Source organism: Lithobates pipiens, unplaced genomic scaffold, assembly GCF_037356315.1.
Source record: "Lithobates pipiens isolate NorthernLeopardFrog02 unplaced genomic scaffold, aLitPip1_a1.2 Scaffold_3, whole genome shotgun sequence".
Taxonomy (NCBI): Eukaryota; Metazoa; Chordata; class Amphibia; order Anura; family Ranidae; genus Lithobates; species Lithobates pipiens.
The window spans coordinates 151,418,348-151,433,516 of record NW_027507790.1 but is presented as its reverse complement, the minus strand read 5'-3'; the positions used below and the strand labels follow the sequence as shown (position 1 = coordinate 151,433,516).

Here is a 15,169-nt window from a genome sequence, read left to right as displayed (position 1 = left end):
TGACTGCACTACCTAGCATATATATGCATAGTACGGGGTTCATTTAGTAAAGGAGTTTGGAATTCTCATTTATTAAATTCTAGCTGTGGTCACTATGCATGCCCAATTATGTACAGTATAAATAAATAAACAGGAATTTATTTTTCAAAATTTTAGATAAGTGAAGTGAGCACAGCTTAACTTTTCTAAGTGAACAATCAGCTTCACTGCCTCCACTGTGGATCCAGGGATCTTCAGTAGACAAATACATTTTCAATTAAAAAGTTCCTTTTAATATTCTTTTTTAGCAAGCTGAAACAAAAGTATAGAAAGGTATGTTTTGTAAATTATATTATGCCAGTTGTACTATAAAACTTTGTAAATTTATAGGAAAATTATTTATATTTATAAAAGTAAGAAATTTGTTTGCTAACAGATAACAGTTTTTTTTTTAACTGAACTCATTCTTACCCTATAGCACATTTCTTGTAATTAGTCATCTGAGAGAGCTATATTTTATTTATTCCTTGCTGTTCATTAAATATTATAGCAGCGGAAACTGTTGTCGCTATATAAATCCTGTATAATAATAATAATAATAATAATAAAAATAATAATAATCTGATGATGATTAGCCTATATCCAAACACAGAGTTCGTGTAAAATATATCCATATAATAGATAATGTGCCCTGATGTAGTTGGGTTCTAGAGTAATAGCATGGGTTATAGTAGCTATAGGTACACCTTCAAAATACATTTATACTGTTTTTATTCTACATGGGAATATTAGTACTAGCTTTCAACCTGGGGCATTGTTAGACCCTAGCACACAGGGCATATGCACCAAGTCTTCTATTGAGTGCCCCAGGTCTCACATTAGAAATGTAGATGAATCATTATGCATAATCAAGTTTTGCAAAATTGTATATTTATCTACTTTTCAATTATTATTATATACAGATATATATATATATATATATATAAAACGTTGTAAAGCGCTGCGTAAACTGTCGGCGCTATATAAATCCTGTATAATAATAATAATAATATATATAATATTTTTTGCGCATATATATATATATATATATATATATACATATTGTTATTCCTTTTTTCCTTCTAAGCAATATTAATACATTTGATTTTATTTCAGTCATGTCATCTAAATGTGATATTACAGTTTTTAGATCAGTTCATTTTTGTTCAGTTAAAAAGATTTTCTTAGTTTTAGTTTAGTTCGTTTGATTAGTTTGACCAATTCAGTCATCACGGTATCCTACCAGCCCATTAACATTGTATTCTATGTTTCCAGAGGTGCCCCTCGTCTAGGACCCTTGATATGCCCTTGTTTCCAACAAAGAAATCCTTTAGCTTGATCACAAATACAAATATTACCAGTATATACGTTTGTTAACCTGATGCTAGATTTCTTATTAAAAAAGTGGAGCATGATTTAACGGTAAAGGCTGTTAATGTAAACATTGTCAATAAGGAAGAAACTGTGCTCAATTTGTAAAATTTTTTTAAAAAAATGATATTTGCTAGCACCTGGTTGATTGAAGTGAACACAGCTTCATCTTATTTATTAAAGTAAAAATAAAGGCAAATCTTATTTTTTTTAAATTTAGGATAGAGTAAGGGATGGCTATAACCCCTGTATCCCATTTACGAGATTTCCAAGATTTCTGAAATTTCCTTTCATGTCCTGTCCCATAGCCAAACAGGAAGAGGAAATCCCTGCAAATTAAGAGAATTCTTTGGGGCTCCCCAGGTCACCAGATCTAGTGTCCCCATGGATGATTTTCCATCTATTACTTTTCTGGGGACAAACCAAAATTTCTGTTTTTCTTTATTTAAATTTTTACTGATTATGGTAAACAGGACAAACAGAGAGAGTGAATGTCCTTAAGGGGGGCATAGACAGCAATGAAAACTGACAGGGGTTGTAGTTATGCCTTTAGTCATACTTTAAGCGGCCTGAACATTTGCTTTAATAAGTTCCCAGTCTCTATTCCTTATGTAAATCTGTGTCTCCTACCTTTTGCTATCAGCATCTCATGTTATTATTTTGTTCAGTTACAGTACAAAGAAGTTTTATAATCAAACTATCAAATCCCTAGTACCAATAGCTTTTAAATCTGTAGTAAAAAAAAAATGTGAGCTATAATCTTAATGTTATAGGATAAAACTTCAACTTTCCCGCAGAATTATAAGATACCTCCATGGGGCATTGTTGTTTCTTGAGTTAATTTACTCTTATAAACAAACATGTGCTTAGAGTGAAAGATAAAGCTTGTAAAGTATGAAATAAAAAAGATAATCATTTAGGAAAAGATTTGAGGTGGGACAAATAAACGTATTAAAAAACTGAACATGTCATTGAAAAATGAGGCCGTTCATCATATTAAAAGGACCAATAGGAAAACCTGGTAGATGGGAAGGGCAGAGTTAAGCATTATTTTTTTAAGAAAAAATGTAATATAAATTTAGCTGGATCTACTGATTAAATTAGCCTGACATCTCTGCAAGAGATTGTCTCTAAGCTGATTTTTTTTTTCTTGTTTTTTTTTTTTCTCTCTAGATTAAAATGGTGTCCTTTTTTCGACTAACTATGTAACTGATACCTCTTTATTTGTATTGTCTATGCACTCCTTAACAAGTTGTATAAAATAATGTAACCTGATGAAATTGATGATTATATATTATTGTTATTATTATTATTAATGAACAATTTATAAGATACACTTTAACAAGTAACATATTATATGATTAATAAATATAGAGAACTTTTATTTTACAACTTTATTAGTATTATTTTTGTTTGATCATGTTGCCTACAAAAGCATGTAGCAGACATTACAATGAGGAGATACATTTCAGAACATGAATGACAAACTGATTTATTTTAAAGTGAGATAAGTTGTTTTTGGTTGTTTATGTTAATGACAAATGGGTGCAACCGAGCTTGATGGGAAAGAAGGGAGGAAAATGAATCTCAGGAAAGTAAACAGTTAAAGACAGATGTGGGGGAAAAAACTAATTTATTTCAAACTTCGGAATGTCTACACAGTTCTGAAAACTGTTTCTCATTATAATTGTGTGATGATTTGAACACCCTTAACTGCAAACGCCCTCGTCTATCAAACTGTCTGAAATAGAAACAATCAGTATTACTGTATAGCAACCTATTAAAGTGGCACTTTTGTTCTGACATTTTCCAGTCCAGGCTTGCTATAGGGGGAAAAAAATGGTAAGAAAAAATAATGGTCATATTATAGACTTAAGGTGGCCATACATGCATACATCTTCTTCATTGAGCCTGCAGGCTAACCAAAAGAAATCTAACAGATTCCTTCATCCATGCTAAACAGAGCAAATTGACAAACCTCCCATGCTGGCTACTGCATTCTTACTCTTGCTGGCTCCCACGACTATTGGAATACCTGTACAGTGACTGCAGCTGATTGACATTTTTTCACCCAACTCTTTTGATCCTTCACCAAGTTCCTTTGTTGAGCTGGGTGGTGCTGGCAGGACGAACTCAGAATCAACTTTCAGACAAGTCAACAAGAATTGGCCAAAACTGGATTTGTGTGTAACCAACGTTACAAATGATAACTCCATAAATCTGTGGGGTGGATTTACTAAAGAAATAAAGCCTTTTCAAGCTAAAAAGTGTGTGTTCACTTTTCAAAATGAATGTTCTTTGTGTTCACTTTATTGATGCAATCATGGGAAAGATTAAGGTTTTTTTTTTCCATTTCCCTTGCACATGATTGGGTGTTTAAATTGAACACAGCTTGGTCTTTTTTACTAAGCTAAGTAAACAGGCTCTACTCTATAAATGAACCCCAGTATGTGTCTGTGTGTGAATGCATGCTCACTGTATTCATGTGCCAGCTACATCTGTATGCAGTGTGTGTGCCTTAGCATTCTGACCTCTCTGTGATTGTAAGCAAGCCTTGAAGTTTATATGGGCCAATTGGTTCTTATTCGTCATTGTATCCTTTGATTCCAAATTATATTCCCATTTGCAATACGCGTGAGTATCTCCATGTTCTCATATTTTATTCATTTCCGTCTCTGGACTTCCATTAGCCTTTTCTGTTTTTTTTTTTTTCTACTGAAAAACATCCAGTAAAATTGAAATGTATTATTCTTCTTGAGAAGCACTCAGACAACAAAATTAATAGAAGCACCAGTGATTTATCTCTCAACAATGTATGTACATTAATGTAAAATTATTTCTTTCTGCAGAATTCATAGTCGTGTAGCGGCTTGTCATTCTGGATTAGTGCACTTAAATAATTTTAGTTTTATTCAGAAGAACAATATCTATAATTGTTTCTGTACTCTCCCATCAGCAGAAAATGCATACAAAAAAATGCATTAACGTTCATTTGTAGCAGAATGATAATGAGAAAGGTAAGAATCTCGGTTGTTAAATTATTAATTATTATTAGTGTTGTATACTTGTGTTTGGTTGAACACACTGTTTAAAACTAAAAAGGCATTTATCATAAATAGAGATAGTAAGGGCTGCATAAAAATGTTATAAATTGTTCAAATCAAAACCAACCCAAGAGAGCTAAGATGACCATTGAATCCAGTTATTGAGAGCTAAGTGACTGATATGAGCTGTGTTAGTGATGATCTGGTAAGTGCAGAGGTTAACCATCAACTGTTAATTAAAGTCAAATGTTCTTGTGTTGCAGAAGTTTCCCAGCAAGTTCAAATTTTCAAGAGTGCCATTTCAACCTTAAAGTATATTTCAAGCCAATAGCTTTTTATTTTAGTTTTGAATACAGTGTTGAATACACAAGTTGAACTTATGGTGGTTTTTTAATGCTATTTGGAGCTTTTGGGAGAGAGATTTACCTTCACTTCCTTATCTGCAGACATCAATTTCACCAGACAGGAAGTGAGGAAAATATTAATATGGTAGGGTTCCTGCCTAAAGCTAGCCATAGGTAGAGTGAAGTTTGCCTATTTCCTGATGAACTGGGTGAGTTCCAAGCTGTGACGGGGGCCATCGGCATTTTCCCTCCCGATGCCCTTCTAACTAAAAAAATCAAAGGAGCTGGATGGGACATTCTCAGTTGAACATTGGCTACATCCAATCAGATACAGTCATTGTGTAGGTATTTATAACAGCTGCAGGTTTAAGGCTGTTTAAGTTGGATGGTGGAATTGAGGGCTGAATAGGAGTAGATTTACAATGTATGGCCAGCTTTACTCTATTAAAGAAAGTATTTTATTTCTGTCTGTGTTGGCGTTCCCCTTGCTTCCTGTCAAGTAAAATGTTGTCAGCAGGACAGGAAGTAAGGGTAAATCTCTCTAAAATAGCCATGGACAGCTGCAATAGCCTGACAGGGGCTTCAACCCTGCTCTATTCTATTCTTTTTTTTTTAAGCCTTAGCTGGATATACATTTTATAGATATTTTTCCCACAAAGAAATAAGGCCAAACCTTTCATTAAATATCATTTTACTAATACAGAGGGGTTAAAGGGAGGCTAGACATCTTCAAAGGCACAGCTCACTGGCGAGGAGGGTCTGCTTCTTAGAAAAAAAAAGTCTTAAACTGCCTTAAAGGTTTACCCCACCTTATAGCTTTCAAGGGCCCCTAACCTTTCAATAGCTCCTGGTAACCAGTAGCAGTACCCTCTCCAACAAGGTAAGTCAATCCCTTCAAAAACTGAAAAAAGAAAACTATATAAAATAATGCAGTTGTAAGAAGTGTGCCCTCTTTTTGTTTAGCTTATAACTAAAGGCAAAACTTTTTTGCAGTTTTGGATAGCGTAAAGAGCATTAGAACCCCTGTCAGTTTTTATTGCTGTTCCCCCATTAGGGAGATTCACCCTCCCTATTTTCCCTGTTTAATATTATCATTGAAAGAGAAACTAATACAAAATCACACATTTTGGATTTTCCCCAGAAAATTGATAAAATCTTTCAATGGGGACAGTAGTTCTGGTGACCTGGGGGACCCCAAGGAATTTCCTAATAGCCTGTTTGGCTATGGGACAGGAAGTGTAGGGAAATCTTTGCAATGGGACAAAGATGGCAAAAAAAATATGCATCAATATGGGGAAATAAAAACTATCCAGAATTATGTAAATTAGAGGGGTTTGAGTCTTGGCGTGCACTGGGAATCCATTATATTGCACAGTTATATAAATATAACACCTTGGGAACATTTCAGGATCTCCAGACGATGTACGCACTACCCTCTCATGCTTTTTTTCAGTATTTACAGTTGTGACACGCCGTACAATCTCAGTTTAACCTCCCTGGCGGTATGATTATGTCGGATTTTAGGTGCTGAAAGCGGTACAGTTATTTTGCATGGAAATTTTGAGTTTTATATTGTAGGCCTGCAATTCTTAGGAATAACTCACTTAAATCTGTCCAAACAAGAGTCTATTAGACATCCCGGGTATGATAAAGTTTGAAAAACAAAATCATAAATTAAAATTAAATAATTATACCAAATAATAATATAATAATAATAAAAATTATTCAATAATGTAATCAAATCAAAAATACTGAAATTTACTCAGTTACAGAATTGTCACTGTTATTACTTTTCAGTATTTTATGACGGATCTCCAGTTTCCAGGCAGAAAGAACAGTTTTTATAATATAAAACTGCATGTAGGGCACTGGAGAAACCACTGGGGACAAAAGGGATGTAAAATTATTATATACAGTAATGTAATGTGTGTGTTTCACTTTTTGAATTTGGCACCGTTCTCCATCTCCGTGCGTCACAACGCTCGCAGGGAACGGAGCTCGGCACTGTGACAGATCGAGCAGAGGACGAGCCGCTCGCACTGCGGGGAGACATCGCTGGATCCAGGGGACAAGGTAAGCACACTCATCCTGGATTCAGCGATGCAATGCTCGGGGGTTACCGCTAATGGTACTGAATTTTCACCCCGAGACAGACTCAGGAATACCGCCGGGGGGGGGGGTTAAGATAAAAAATCTAAGATACAAAATATGTCACTTATAGATATATTTGCTAAGTCATGGGTTAGAAAGGGCCTATTTTCTTTTATATATGGCCGCTTGATTGGACAATATCAGAGGAAAGCCACCTACCCGGGTAGGCGGGGTTGGGAAAAAGATCTGGGTGCACTGCCAGATGAAATATGGGAGGATACATTAGAACAAGTACCCATGGGGGGGGTTATTTACGAAAAGGCATATCCACTTTGCACTGCAAGTGCACTTGGAAGTGCAGTCACTCTAAATCTAAGGGGTAGATCTTAAATGAGTGGAAGCTCTGCTGATTTTATCATCCAATCATGTTCAAGCTAAAATGCTGTTTTTTTATTTTCCTTGCATATCCCCCTCGGATCTACAGCAACTTTATTTCCAAGTGTACTTTCAGTGCACTTTCAAGTGCACTTGCAGTGCAAAAGGGATTTACCTTTAGTAAATAACCCTCATGGTGTCTGTATCACCCCAACAAAGTTTATCTCAGCTATTTATAATCCATAGAGTATATAACACTCCACTTAAACTGTATAAGTGGGGTAGGCGTAATACATTAAACTGCCCGAGATGCTCCATATTTACTGCATATGTTGTGGAAATATTCTAAATTATTTCGATATTGACAAAGTTTGGTAGACACCATTAATGGTGTTTATCAAACCCGCAAAGAATTGAACCCTAAGGTGTGTATACTGGGCTAATTAAAAAAGGAAAGATATTCAATGGAAGTAAAAATACCTATTAATAGGTTGTTATTTAGAGCCCGAAAAATGATAGCTCTAAAGTAGGTGTCTTCTGGTGCACCTACAGATGAGGAATGGAGGTCAGAAGTTAATGATGCCTTATTAAAAGAAAGACAGGTATAATAGAGTAAGGCGTTGCTAGATAAATTCCAAAAAATGTGGGAACCATGGATGGTAAGGCCTTGGCTAGACACCTTTTTCCATAATACCTGACAGGACAATAAGCGTGGATAGATTAGCCTTAAGATACAGGGGGATTTAAGAGTGATAATTATCCCCAAATAGGCCTTAAACATATAGGGGAGATGTAAGTTCTGTAGGAAGGTAGGAAGGAAGGGTTAAGAATATAAATTGATGTAATATAGAGGTGTATGATGAAGGTAAGGTGAAAAATAAGGAAATAGGTAGTAAAAATTAGCTAACAATGAAATGCTGCTATGATGTGATAATATGCTTGGGAAGAATGTGTATTTTTTTTTTTTTACATTGTTTGTTTTTAGTCGGTGTTGTTTGTTTTTATAAGTTGTAATAGGAAAAGAAGAGAATTGAAATGAAATGGGAAAATGTATTGAGCCTGGGTATGTCCAATATTATTATTATTATTCAGGATTTATATAGCGCCAACAGTTTGCGCAGCACTTTAATTCGGTCTGTATGCTCTGTTGTGTATCAATTTATTTGATTTTTTTTCTCTTAATAAAAAAGAATAAATAAAATAAAAAATGGACAATACTGTTAACCTAATTAAAACTATGAAATTAACCAGATTCTGTGATCTGGACAGCCCTTAGTAAACCACTCCAAGCAATCCATACTCCTACCTTCAATTAGTTAGGTCAGTTTTGTAAATTCCTCATAAGACAAGGGGTTGAGTTGTAAAGTCACAAGATGATCACATTAGCTTGCATATGCAGTTATTGAACAATGGGGTTGATTTAATAAAACTGGAGAGTGCCAAATCTGCTGCAGCTCTGCGTTGTAGCCAATCTGACTTTAGCTTTTGGAAAAAAACAAAAAAAAACAAAGCTGATTGGTTTATATGCATCAAATCAACCCCAATATAGATTTCCTGCATATTACAAGTTCACCATAGATTCTTTAAGATGGGATCGGTAAGATTTGGCCATAGGATGTATGATCACCTTTTTCTGAATCTCAATCTACAATCTGTGTTGGGTTGGTTATATGAGTAGGCAGCTTGAACAGATTGTTTCATGTAAACAAGGAACATGCTATTACATAGCTAAATAGAATATTAAAGTGTAGCAAATCAGCAATTGAAGACCAGCAGTTATGGAGCCTACCATTTATTCACTCAAGAATATTTATAACCAAAAATCTTTCTTTGGATAGAGCATGGAAGTTATACAAAGATTTTAAAGCTGTGTCTGTGTCCCAACTAAGTAGGTTCACCCCTTCTATTTGACCAGGTGGGCACCGAGACAGGAAGAAATATGAATCCAGAAAGAGGTACAGTGAAAATCTTCTATTGGGGCACACCTTTCTTAGCCCCTGTACACACGGTCAGAGATTCTGCCAACCAAATCCGTCTGATTTTGTCCGTCGGATGTAGTCTGACGGATTGTGTCCGAAACTGTTGCATACACACGGTCGGACTAAGTTGTCGAAAAATCAGATCTTTCAGAACGTGATGACGTAATTTCATTACGATGGGACTACATTCAGGCTAGTAGCCAATAGCTTTGATGTAGGAATTTGATCTGAGCATGCGTGGCACTTGGTCCGATCAAAATTCGCTACACATGATCGGAGTATGTCCGATCGAACCAGTTGGTCGGGAAATATTTCCAGCATGTTGGAAAATTGGGTCCGACGGATATTCTGACGGAATCAGTCAGATGCATACCACACACAGTCGGATTATCCGACGACACGGTCCGATAGGACACATTCCGACGGATTCTCCGACCGCGTGTACAAGGGCATAGAGGAAATTCCTTTCACTTTGTAGAGATTTCCTCTTACTTCCTGTTGTGTCTGACATTGGACAGAAAGTGAAGGGAAATCTCCCAAAGGGACACAAGCAGCCTATTAAAAGATAATAAAAGATAATAACCTCACAGCCATTTCCTACTCTATCTGAAACTGTAAAATAAAATGTAGGTACAAGTCTGTTGCGGTCGTTCAGGTATCTATCTAATATGTAGTCAGAATGAGCATGTACTTTTAAAAATAAGGATTTATAGATTTTTGGGCATCGGGTAAAACAATTTGGAGCACTTAAAGTGGATCTAAACCCTAATGCCCCATACACATGGTCAGAAATTCCGACAGAAAAGGTCCGATCGGATTATGTTGTCGGAAAATCTGATCGTGTGTGGGCTCTATCAGACTTTTTCTGTCGGAATTTCCGACGGAAAAAGTTTGAGAGCAGGATCTAAAAATTTCCGACAACAAAATCCAATTGGACTTTTTCCAATCGTGTGTAGAGAATTCCGATGCACAATGTGCCACGTATGCTCAGTAACAATTTGGAGGCGAAAGCTATTGGCTACTGGCCTCTACGTAGTTCCGTCGTACGTTATGAACGTCACCTCATTCCGAACGATCGGATTTTCTGACAACTTTATGCGACCATGTGTGTGCAGGACTAGTTTCGGACAAAATCCGTCGGAAAAAATTCGAGGGATTTTGTTGTCGGAATGTCCGTCCGTGAGTACAAGGCATAACAGTGTTCCAACCTCTAAAGGACAGGAGTGGGCACACTAGCAGCCACTCATTTTCCATTCAAAATACTGTAGAATTTTTGTGCTAAATACCTTTTTAAAGTGTCCTTTGTGGAGTTCCTTGTCTCCTGTAGCATGGGCCAGGTTGGAGGTGGGGCTATGCTGAAGTGGCTCAAGTGTCCTGTGAAGTCAATTAAGCTTTTCCCAAGCTCTCCCCCAAGGCTGTGCAAATCAGAGTAGAGCTGCCAGTCAAGATCCTCCCACCAACACCTTTGGACGGATCAAATCCTTGACTGACAGTTCCAATTCACTGCCTGAGGAGATGGCTTGAAAAAGCTGAGGCAACATCACAGGACATATGACCTGCCCCAGCTTAACTGGAGCGTCGGATGTCAGCGGTGACATGTCCGCTGACATCCATTCCTCTCTGATCCGAAAAAGTGTGACGGAGGAAAAACCTACTTTTCCATCCGTCATCGGATCAGATCGGGTGACAACGGACTCTGCGGTCCGTTGTCACCCGATCTCCCATAGGGGAGAGCGGCGCTCTGACAGATCCGTCCCTGCACAGTGAGCAGAGATGGACCTGTCATCTTCCTGCTCAGCGGGAATCGATGGAGCAATCCCCGCAGAGCAAGCGGATATCCACGGGGCGGATCATCACAGATCTGTCCCATGTGAAAGAGCCCTTACACTTGTGGACTTTGGTAGAATTCCCCCCTTACAGATAGCTAAAAAGATTAATGGTGACAGTGGGACCTTATCTGAGAGGCAGAAATTACTCATTGCTCAAGGAACCCTTAGCAACCTCTGGAGGAACCCTGGTTGAGAAATCCTGCTATAGTTCAACTGCAGATGTTTTTTGGACTTAAAAATGCAAAGCTTTTTTTGTATTTTTTTTTTTTTTCATTGTCAGGGTGTGCAGAAATGTATCTTTTATTTTATCTCATTAGTGAGCTGCTGTATGTTCCATCTCCCAAATATCCTTAAGGGTCCATTTACACGGTTGCATTTTAATGCAAGCATTGCAACACGTTAAATTGCATGTGTCCAAATTCTCCATAATAAAAATAATATAAATAGTATAATAGTATAGTATAAAATAGTATAAATATCTGTTTCCATCTCATCTCTCTAGTGCAGTGCATTTATAGAATTATGTCTGTTTTTCCCTGCATTTTTCATGTGCTGGGAGGTTGATAAAAGTCATAGGCAATGCATCAAAATGCATGTAATATGGTAACAGGTATTAACAAGCCTTGGTCAATGGCTTTGAACTCTATCCACTCCAAAACCAAAAATGAAAAACACATTGAACCTGCACATTAACACACATCAACAATGCATGTCAATGCACAAAGGATACACACATTAACGCATGACATAGAACTTGCCTAACACTCCAAAAAACACACCTCTACACATACTATATCTAAATGGGCCCTCCCAACTCCTAGATTCAATTCACTTCAATAGCACAAATTACAATAATAACTATTTCTGTACCCTTCCAGTCTACACTCTACAGTACTGTGGACTTAAGTGTTGAAGATTCCAAACCTGACGTCAATTAAAAAGAAGGTGCTCAAGTGCGCATAGTTTGTGCTGACTGCAGGAACTCTTGTTAAGCTGGCCATACACCCATTATTATTTTTTTCCAATTCCTGCTAATCAGCCGAAATTTGGTCTGTAGGTGGCCCTGTCATCACAACCCAGTTTGACAATAGTACATTTTTCAATTGTGGGCGGCACAGTGGTGTGGTGGATAACACTGTCACCTAGCAGTAAGAAGGGTTGCTGGTTCGAATCCCAACAAGGACACTACCTGCCTGGAGTTTGCATGTTCTCCCTGTGCCTGCGTGGGGTTTCCTCTGGTTTCCTCCCACACTCCAAAGACATGCTGGTAGGTTAATTGAATCCTGTCTAAATTGTCCCTAGTATGTATGAATGTGAGTTAGGGACCTTAGATTGTAAGCTCCTTGAGGGTAGGGACTGATGTGAATGTACAATGTATATGTAAAGCGCTGCATAAATTGACGGCGCTATATAAGTACCTGAAATAAAAATAAATAAATCACATTTTGTCGAAGGAGGGGAGCAGAAAATTCTCAGCCTGCATCCAATCAGATATGGGTATTCTGACAGAATACAATCTCCAGCACTGCAGATTCTTCCATGAATGAAAGTTGTTTATTGCGGATAAGTGATTTCTCTCATTTAACCCATGAGGCTGAACAAGACAAATCTTAAGGTGTATGGCCAGTTTTAGTCTTTAAATTGATCAGCCCCTTGAATTCTAGATCCACACTGCACATGGTTTCTTGACTTCTGCCCAAGTCAACATAAAGCCCCTCCCATGCTTTAATTAGGCCTCATGCATGCTGGACGGTATAGTAACATTATAAAAACGCCAGTAGCTTTGCAGTGAGTTTTTCAACTTTTTTCAAAGTTTTTGCAATAGTGTTTTTTAGCGTTTTCTTTTCTCAATTTGTCAAAAACGTTACACACTGGTGAGAAACGTTTTTGAGCATTTATGAACGTTTATCGGCGTTAGATCGTTTTTACAGCTGAAAAACGTGTCTCAGAACCCACTAGTTTTTTGTTTTGTTTTTTACTGCTCAATAACGCCACTGCCCAAAATTGCTGATAATAGCCTATGTGTGCATGGACACATAGGATAACATGATGGAGAGTTTAATTGCTTCCCGACCACCTCACGCAGATATACTGCGGCAAAAGGGCACGTACAGGCAGATTCATTTACCTGTACATTGCCCTTTAAGAGGCGGCTCGCCAGCGTACGTGCCCGCCGGGAGCTCTGTGACCGCGATCGCGGGTCCCGTGGGCCCGGTGACCGCGGGCATACCCACAATCGTCTCATGGTGAGGAAGAACAGGGAGCTGCTAATGTAAACAAGCACCTCCCCGTTCTGCCTAATGACACTGTCACTGAATACTGCTCCCTGTAATCGGGAGCACTGATCAGTGAGGTGTCACACACAGCCCCTCCCCACCACAGTTAGATTCACTCCCTAGGACACACTTAACCCCTACAGTGCCACCTAGTGGTTAACCCCTTCACTACCAGTGACATTTTTACAGTAATAAATGCAATTTTTTTGCATTGATCGCTGTATTAATGCCACCGGTCCCAAAAATGTGTCAAAATTGTCCGATGTGTCCGCCATAATGTCACAGTCACGATAAAAATCGCTGATTGCCACCATTACTGGTGAAAAATAAAAATATCAACAAAAATGCCATAAAATTATCCCCTATTTTGTAGACGCAATAACTTTTGCGCAAACCAATCACTAAACGCTTATTGTGATTTTTTTTACCAAAAATATGTAGAAGAATACATATCGGCCTAAACTTTTTGGGGATATTTATTATAGCTCAAAAAATAAAGAGGTAATCAAATATCACCAAAAGAAAGGTCTATTTGTGGGGGAAAAAAAGGACATGAATTTTGTTTGGGAGCCACGTCGCACGACCGCGCAATTGTCAGTTAAAGCGATCCAGTGCTGAATCGCAAAAAGTGCTCTTCACTGCATAGAAATGCAGTCTGGATGCATTCCAGATGTGCTTCTGCATGTGTGTTTTTTACGCATTTCTGATGCATTTTTGATGCTTTATAGTGCATTTTTTCCCTCTTTTTTTTCCTTCCCCTTAAATAAGGACAAGTGCATTTTTTATGTGTTTAGGTGCACTCTGGTGCATTTTTATGCATTTTACCACATCCCAGTACAGCTCAGTGCAGAACAAAATGCAGCAGGTTCTACTTTTTTGTCTGGAACTTGAACACCCTGGAAGTGACCTCACTGGTGTAAATGATGTCACTGGAAAGCATATGACCTACTACTAATATTCATGCATTTTTGAAGCAGGAAAAATGCACTGGACTGTATGTGGTGTGAATCAGCCCTTAATTTGTTTTGTCACTGTGAAGTTTTTAGATTTTAACGACAATGGATTTACTAAATCTAGAGTGTGCAAAAATCGGGTGCAGCTGTACATATAAACCAATCAGTTTTCATTTTTTTTGTCAAAGCTTAATTGAACAAGTTCATGTTAGAAGCTGATTGGCTACAATGCAGAGCTGCACCAGATTTTCCACTCTCCAGTCTTAGTAAATCAACCCCCCTGAGTGCTCCACAGGGACACGGTTATAAATTTGGAGGCAAAGGCTAACCATATATTATGCAATCTGATTGTACAATCTTCTTCAGATCTACCAACCACTATACAGTGCAAGGGCCTGTCTGACTAAATACAAAATAAATGGATTGGGTCACTCCATGACATATGGCCACCTTAACACATAAACATGTGGACACCACAAGGTTTCTGCGGGAGAGCATTGCGCTTTCCTGAGACACATTTTTAAGTCAGGTCAGGTTTACTTTAACAATTGTACAGCCCTTTGTTCAGTTATAGGAAACGATTCAAGGTTAATAAGTCATAGAAACATGTAGGCATAGTAATATAGCACAAAATCATTTTCAACCATTTGGATTCCATTTTGGTGTAATTCAAATAAGATCGTCTTATAAATATTCCACGTACTTTGTACATACTGTGTAATCAGAGCATTTCAGTGGTCTGTAAAGTCATTCAGGATTTTCGGATCTCTGTATTAAAAGAAAGTGAAAAATCAAAGCATGAAAAAAAAAAAAATGAAAATATGTATTTTCATTTCTGGAAACAAGTCCCTAATGTTCAGCTTGTTCCTGTGCATCAGTTTAAAATATA

The 15,169-nt window shown here is 37.5% G+C and overlaps 1 long non-coding RNA gene across 13 annotated transcripts in view; it reads right to left on the bottom strand.

Annotated features, from left to right (window-relative positions):
* The window catches only part of LOC143940721 (uncharacterized), a 147,041-nt gene that overhangs the window by 118,214 nt on the left and 13,658 nt on the right, over positions 1 to 15,169 (bottom strand). For all 13 annotated transcript variants that reach the window (XR_013263919.1, XR_013263913.1, XR_013263917.1 and 10 more), the window contains one exon: positions 14,984 to 15,048. This is a non-coding gene — a long non-coding RNA (uncharacterized LOC143940721). The remainder of the gene's footprint in view (positions 1 to 14,983; positions 15,049 to 15,169) is intronic.